Source organism: Ochotona curzoniae, unplaced genomic scaffold (assembly GCF_017591425.1).
Source record: "Ochotona curzoniae isolate NIBS_2020 unplaced genomic scaffold, NIBS_Ocur_1.0 patch121, whole genome shotgun sequence".
Lineage (NCBI taxonomy): Eukaryota > Metazoa > Chordata > Mammalia > Lagomorpha > Ochotonidae > Ochotona > Ochotona curzoniae.
In genome coordinates this window covers 1,673-9,973 of record NW_024466664.1, presented here as the reverse complement: position 1 = coordinate 9,973, position 8,301 = coordinate 1,673, and the positions used below count along the sequence as shown (strand labels likewise).

Genomic DNA, 8,301 nt, shown 5'->3' with positions numbered 1-8,301 from the left:
GGTTCCCCAAGCGCACGCCCCGCGTCCCCTACCAGGGACTATAAACAGCTCCAGCGGCCTCGCCCAACGAAGCTCCGGCTAGGAGGCCGAACAGCGGCGCTGACGTGACGTCAGCACGTCCATGTGATTGGCCCCAAGACAAAACGAAGTCCCGCCTCCGTAAGCCTGATCCAATCAGAGGTGGACAAGAACGGTGACCAAGGACCGGGGTCTGGGGGTGGGAAGGGCTGTTTCCATAGAGACGGGAGACGCTGGCTCCCGCCTCAGCCCTGCCCTAAGGGAATAGGTCAGCAAAGCAGCATCGAGGTGAAGCCCGGGCTTCTGCCGGCCGCTGGCGCTGTTAGAAAGAGTTAGCTACTGTCGCGACCAAGTTGTCTGACAGCTGCAGTTTATTTTGCTTTACAAACGCCTAAGTCTGTTGAAGAGCTCAGAGACCAACTTTGGTTTATGTGAGCTATTTTGTTAATAATCGCCAATTAGACATTAAAACTGAAGACAGTATTTTTAAAATGTGTCTTCATAATTGTATTTTTCAAGTTAAAGCAGAACAAATAGCATGAGTTGCAAATCTATAATTGTGCAATTTTGTAGTAGACAGCAGGAGTTTCAGATTTGATTTATATTCAATCCTTTTTAAGTTAATTGTATGTTATTTTACATAATTAATAAGGATGGATACCCATGATGACCACTGACTAAGATGGGGAGCTCCGGTCAAGACATAGGGAAAGGTGGGTGGGACAAATGCTTCCAATTTTCCTTATCTTCCTTTTTCTCCTACATGGGGGGAGAAAGGGTGCTCCCAGCTGCCAAACCTCATCAGTACCTGGGGATGAGAGAATGACCATTTGATGTCTTCTTAGAAACCCCAATGTGGAGAAGAATGTTCCAAGAATATTGCTTGAGTAGTTTTGATAGTTCTGAGATGCTGTTGGTTTTGTTGCTTCAAGATAGAAAATCCTTCCAAAGACCATTGGCTGACAGAGTCCACCCCAGTGCACCCACTCACCCAGACACTTGCTGCCAAAGCTCAGCCAGGAGAGTTGTCCAACCTGCTCTGTTCTCCATCCTCTGACATGCACTGTGCTCTGAAGGCCCAAAAGAGCTTGCAGTCTTGTCTCCCATATGCACCAGGGCATGTCATCCACTGCATCTGCATCAGCAAAGGAGGAGACCCAGTTCTGATACATGCATGTGGTCCAAGGTCAGACTATAAATCCTATGATCTACCCTGTGGCCAGAGTTTTCAGGCCTGTGGTCTGGTTGGGGAGTCCCCCAAGAAACCTCACCTGGGATGACTCCAGACCTAACTCTTGCATGTGCCTGCCAGGACAGGATCCAGTTCAGACCATCACATGTATCAGACTACACGCACACCAATGATTGTGGTTGCCTGATCAGTTCTATCCCCAGCTACAGGTCCTATGCAAACCTATGGGATACTGAATATAGCCTACTATAGATCTGGCCCTTATACTCACCAGCAGGAACTGCAGCCTAGTTGGGGTAGCTCCCATTACCCGCTACCAGACCTGCCCCTAGGCCCGGTTCCTGTGCATGCCAGTGTTTACAGCAGACTACTCTGGTCCAGGCCACATCCCAATGAGGCTCTCATATACACTTATGCTTGTTACAGCTTAGCTCAGCCCACTGCACCCCACAACCCAGTTCATACATATGCCAACTGATACTGCTGCCTTGTCCAGCAAGGTCCACCCCCAACCCAGACTGTCATGCTCACAAGTGGAAGCTGCAGCCCAGCAGAGGAGTGTCCACAACTTCCCTACTAGGCCCAGTCCCAGATCTTGCACTTTCCAGGGATTACTGTAGTCCAGTCTGACACAACTTGCATCCTGTCTCAGTACTTGCTAGTGGATGCTGTGGTAAAGCTGAGCCAGTTGGCACTTACTATAGCTTTTGCATGAGCCAGTAGATGCAGTTGACTGGCTTAGCCTGGTCCTCCCCCAAACCCAACTCACATGCAGGCTGAAGATTGTTGCAGCTCTCCTCATCCCAGATTGTCCCCAGTCCCAGCTTTCTTGCACAGCACCGGGATGGGGCCTGGAAGAAACTCCTGGCTCCTAGCTTTGGATGGGCTCAGCTCCAGCCACTGTAGCTCTTTGGGGAGTGAACCAATGAATGGAAGGTTTTTCTCTAATAAATCTGCCTTTCCAATAAAAATAAATAATCCTTAAAAATAGAATGCAGGGCCCTATATGGTGGCCTAGCGGCTAAAGTAATCACCTTAAAAAAGCCAGGATCCCATATGGGCACAGGATCGTATTCCTGCTGCTCCACTTCCCATCCAGTTCCCTGCTTGTGGTCTGGGAAAGTAGTCGAGGACAGCCCAAAGCCTTGGGACCCTGCACCTGTGTGGGAGACCTAGAGGAAGTTCCTGACTCCTGGTTTCAGATCAGTGCAGAACCGGCTTTGAGGTCACTTGGGGAATGAATCATCAGGTGGAAGATCTTCCTGTCTCTCCTCTTCTCTCTTTATATATATCTGACTTTGCAATAAAAATAATAAATAAGTCTTTAAAAAGTAAATAAATAAATAAAATGGTTTCATTTTGCATATTTGAAACATAAAAATATTGGACATGACTGGGCAATCCAGTTATCCTAAGTTGTACTAGCTCTCTTGTAATAACCACAATATATTTCCATATTTTTTAAGTTCCTAAAGTGTACAGAACTCTTTGAAGATACTGGGTCCCATTTTGCACAGTGCCCACTTTCACTTCAAATCTAGGAATCCAAGCTTTTCAACAGACTGAATGCCAAAATCAAGAGTGCTTAGTAAATGTTATCCAAAAAGATATTTTACAAAACACAATTTTTTTTAACAGGAAGGCTCAAGAAGTGGTTTGAATATTATTCTTTCCTTTTATTATCTAGAACTGAGATTAGCAAAATGGGCAAAAGGTAAAATGTCACAAGGAAAGAAAAATTGTAGGCTTTTTGACAATCTTCTAATTGTAGGCACCCTGATGTCTTTCTTCTAGGCAATGTGTTTTGGTCCTGTTAAGATGCTCCCTTCTCCAAGCTGTCCCACCATCTATGAGCTCTGCTTTCTCAAAAGATCTGTTACAATGAGAAGAGAAGGGATTTGTTGACCCAGAACTATATTTAACCTCAAAAGAAGTATTAATTCTGACAGCAATCCGTTAAGCTGATCCTCACCTTGCCCTGTGGTACCACATTAGTGCTGTGCATCTACACGATATCTAACAAGATATGGTTTGCCTACAGTGATTCACTGAGGTAATGCTCTCAGGAAGAAGAGAAGTGGGGAAAATGTAGGGAAAAAGGCAACAGAGATATCATCTCAGCTTGGATCCTGCTTCAGCCCAATCCTTTCCCAAGCTGTAGAACAAGAAATTCACGGCAAGTTTGTCCCAGCCTTGAATCAAGGGGACCAGTTCTTGGCTGTTGCTGTGACACAGAGCGATTCACCACTGCCTGCAATGCCAGCATTCCACAGGCATCCAGGCGTTACACTTCCCATCCAGTTCCCTGGTAATGTGTGTGGGAAAGAAGCAGAGGATGGCCTAAGTGCTTGGGCGCCTTCATCCACCTGAGACTCTAAATGGAGTTCCAGCTTCCTGGCTTCAGCTCTGTCCAGCCCTGGCCACTGGGGCCATCTGGGGAGTGAACCAGTAGAAGGAATTGTCTCTGTCTCTCTCTCTCTGTTAATGCTGCATTGCAAATAAATAAGTAAATAAATATTTTAAGGAAGAAAAATTACTTTTTTTTTTTTTTTTTTTTTTTTTTTGTTACTGCACTGCACTCTGACTCTTCATTTCAACTGAGAGCATTTCCCTGGAGAGATGATTAGCTGGGAACTGTTCAGGAGTAGCTAGGAAATAGGTACGATGACCCATTAGAAAGGATCTGGGCAGAGCAGGGATAACATCCACAGCACTTGGACCTTGCTACTGTATATCAGCTGTATATAGCTTAGTAAATTAAACAACCAGTGTTAACACCCCTTCAGTTGTTGGAGGCATGAGCCGAAAAAATAATAATAAACTAAAATAAGGCATGCCTATGTACACATACGCTGTGGATGTCATGAGCTTTATCTCCATACATTTCTGATCTCCAAATTCCAAGGATTTCAGGCTAAATGTCCCTGGTCAAATTGCTGCTTCTTCACTTAGCATTTTTCCAACCTCAAATATAAAAATTACTAAATAAATATTTTGTTCTCTAGCCATAAGCAAAAGTTCCCACACATGGAATCTTTATTATGCTACAAAACAAAGTTATCATCTATTAAAGAAATTTCATATATTTAACATTTTAACAGAAAGCATGGTAGCGTAACAATGGAAAAATTCAACATTTTATTCAGTTCTGAGGCTTAAATATAATATATAAAATTTGAAAAGTGTTTCAGACAAATAGTATTAGCATAGCACAAAAACTAATGAAATATTTTATAATGGTAGCAAAAAATTTATAAAGTTGTCTTCGTAATCAGTCTGTACTTAAAAATTAGAGACTAAGACGCAATCTTAAAACTTCATGTAGTTCCACTTAATGTTCATGTCTGCCTTCCTGGTGTGGTCTTAAAGATTTTGAAGTATGATAGTTTTTAAGACTGCTAAACCCTTGGAGCTGTTGAAGTCCTTTCTTAATATCATGAGGTGAGGCAGGTGGCCAGTATTCAGCTCAGCCATGTCAGCAGTCAATTGCACATGCATTACAGTGTATTCTGTGTAGCAAGTGGAATTTGTAAGTAAGAAACATCAATAATTATCATCAATGATGGCAAGAGATACCTCAAAAAGAAATGGAATACATCCAGAGATGGTTGGCCATGTTTTTCTAGACAGTCATTGCTTTCTACTTCTTTCCCTAAGAAAAATCTCAAAAAATCTCATCCAAAACTAGTAGGCAAGCTATGAAGTCAGCTTTTAACCTTATTAGATTATAATAGAGCATCAGAAATTAGGTTATAACACAATAATAACCCTCTATAAAACCCAACTTTAAATAAAACTCCCCACCCCCCATTGACTAATTCACATTATTAAAAACAGCAAATGGAAGTCTAACACAGAAAACAAACAACATATATTTTAGAAAACTCTTTAATATGTTGAATTGAACAATTCTAAGAAACTTAAACATGTAATGTAATTTTACATTTTCTAATTCATTTTTTGTTAGGTTCTTTACTCGGGGTTCCAAAGCTCTAGGATTATTATTGAGCTAAAATTCTAAGAAAATCTCGCTTAGACATAGCTGGTTGTAAAATTTCTTCAGTTTCTAGATTTCAAAAAAAAAAAAAAAAAACCTTTTTAGGACTTGGACAAAGAAAGGTATGCTACATAGTGATGATCTTTTATTTTTATTTATATCTTATTGGGAGTTCAGTTGGTTTCAACAACATTTATTGAGCACCTACTATGTACCAGGCACTGTCCTAGATGCTGGAGACACAAAGATGAATAAGACATGGTCCCTGTCCCCAAGGAGTTTACCATCTCTTGGAGGCAAGCAGGTAGTGCAAAGAATTACATTATAATCTAAAATGAACAAAAATATCAGAAATGTTGGTAATATAGGGCTTTTAAATACAATAGTATGGCGTTGTTTGCAATGTCAAGGCAGACCATTTTCATGTGAAAAAAAAGAACAAACAAACAAAATCAAAGAAGACCTAACTTTTAAAGGTTCACATGATAAAGGTAGATAATACTAAAACTTTACACAACAGTTTTTCAAGTATTTCATACTCAGATATATTATTGCCAACATTTGTGCTATGGTCAAAGCCAGAATTCCATGTTGGAGCATCATTCACATCTCAACACGCTGGGGTTCAGTTTCTCACTGAGTTTATGAATCAGAATGGCTAATTCCTCAGTTGCTTGGCTCTTGTCTTCCAAAAGTTCATAACGAAGGCTGGAGATATCTTGCTTGATCTCCTTCAATTCACCTGTAGTGTTTGTATGAAAAATAAACATGTAGTTGATAATTTGTCCTTTGGATTTATAAAAGAACAAAGAGTGAAATTCATAAATGTATTTCATAAAGTCTCTAAGGTAGCATTTCAATTTCTTTAAAACATGTTAAAAACATCTGCCTAAAATAATATATTGATCTTTGAAAAAGCTGCATAGTCCAGCTATAGTATTAATGGTAAAACTCAGCATTAAGTATGGTCCTTTGGCTCACTCAACTTTTAGCATAGCATCATCCTCCGAGCTGAGCTACAGTCAGAGTATCTCCATGGTTTTACAAGGAGTTCCCTCGTTTGCTTCAGGCATAGGGCTTGACATCTTCATCAAATGTCTCTCATGACTTGAATTAAAAGGAATCCTAGCCAGACTAAACTTCAGTAAAAATGATCAGTCTATTTCGTAGGCAAACACTACTCATACAGATGAAGTAAATATTGAAAGACAGAAAGGGAAGGAGAAGGAATATGGGGTGCTTATTAGGAAGGCAATGATGAATGTGGGATCAAGGAACCAACAGTTTGTGTGACAGGATCTGTATATAAGGAAGTTACAACCTACAGTGAAATTGAGGGGTTTAGATATGAAACCTCTGGCCATGTGAGTTTTGTCTATTAAAACACCACTGCCCTGTAACTTAGTTGGTAGTATTTCCAGTATAGACAGAGTGTACTTAAAGCTTGGATTCGCTTGCAAGGGACTGTAATGTAGATAAACTATCAACCTTGAAAATAACATTGGGGCAGGAATTTATCTTAAATCCTACAACTGATTCTATAACTCATTGACACCTTGATTTTGTTGTTTTTTTAAAACATTTATTTATTTTAATTGGAAAGGCAGATATACAGAGAAGAGATAGAGAATGATCTTCTGTCCACTGGTTCACTCCCCAAGTGGCTGCAATGGCCAGAGCTGAGCCAATCTGAAGCCAGGATCCAGGTGTTTCCTCCAGGTCTCCCATGTGAGTGCAAAGTCCCAAGACTTTGGGCCATCCTCCACTGCTTTCCCAGGCCACAGGCAGAGAGCTGGATGAAAGTGGAGCAGCTGGGACACGAACCAATGCCTATATGAGATCCTGGTGCGTGCAAGGCCAGGTTTTTGGCCACTACGCTACAGCACTGGTCCCTGACTTTTCATAATAGAATAACATGCAAAATACATTTTTGAGTATATTATCTTTATAATGCATTGAAACATAATTCCTATGTTCTACTATATAGGAGGCAAAACTTTTTTTGTTTCAAATAAAAATAATAGTAAGTCTTCCTCAACAATATGCACAAGGGGTCAATGTTAAGGCACAGCAAATTAGCCACCACTTACAAAGCCAGCATCCCATAGGAGTGCTGGCTCAAGTCCTGGCTACTCCATTTCTGATTCAATTGGCTGCTAATGAACCCGGGAAAGCATCAGAAGATCCATCCATTCACATGGGAGACTCAGATGAAATCCTCGGCTCCTAACTTCAGCCTGCCCAGTCTGGGCCATCATGGCTATTGGGCAGTGAACCAGAGGATGGAAGATCTCTTTCTCTCTCGTTCCCTCTCAGTCAGCATATCCAACAAATGAAATAAATTTTAAGTAAAAAAGGCCATCATCTACTCTCTAGTTGTCTAAGTGGCTGATAGGGGCCCGAGGACTTGGCCATCTTGTGCTGCTTTCCCCAAGCCATTAGAAGGGATCGGGAGTGGAAGGGAAGCAGCTGGGAGCACCCAGTTAGGATGCCAGCATCACAGATGGTAGCTTAACTCACTAGGCCATAAAGGATTGCATATTTATAATACACTTCAGTGTGATATCTTCCGAGATCATTAAGTTAATTATAAAAGGACATTTCTCATCTTGGGACTGCTTACCTTCATTAACTTCATCATTTTCTTTATCTACTTGTGCTTTCAAAACATATCGTTTTATAAGTCTTTTCATTATTTGCTGTTGGGCAAAAAGAAAACATCAAATCACCAGTGATATACATAAGGACGCTGGTTCCTAATCACTAAAGAACCTTGAAAACCTGTAAAGCAAACTCAGAGGAGAACTGTATGTCACTAGTAACAGAAGAATTACAGAGGTTTTAGAAATTAACCCCTTTACACCTGCTGAAATACTGCATAATCCACAAGCATCCTTTTCTCTCCACTCCAGGACTAGAAGCTTTCAACACAAACTAAAGTGGGAAAATTTCAATTTATAGTTTCTCCTTCAATGAATGGCTTCTTTTTATTTAAGTCATACTGACTTTATATTTTGACTTGAACTCACTATTTATCTTGATGTTTTTCATGTAAAAGAATATACGAATAAAGAGAATTTAGATATTTAGAGAA

The 8,301-nt window shown here is 40.7% G+C and overlaps 1 long non-coding RNA gene across 1 annotated transcript; it reads right to left on the bottom strand.

Moving 5' to 3' along the window:
* Window positions 1–5,763: 5,763 nt before the first annotated feature.
* On the bottom strand, window positions 5,764–7,903 carry LOC121166310. The gene is made up of 2 exons (XR_005885390.1): window positions 7,831–7,903; window positions 5,764–5,949 (listed from the first exon to the last, which is right to left on the bottom strand). It is a non-coding gene; the product is annotated as an uncharacterized LOC121166310 (long non-coding RNA).
* Between the last annotated feature and the right edge of the window lie 398 nt (window positions 7,904–8,301).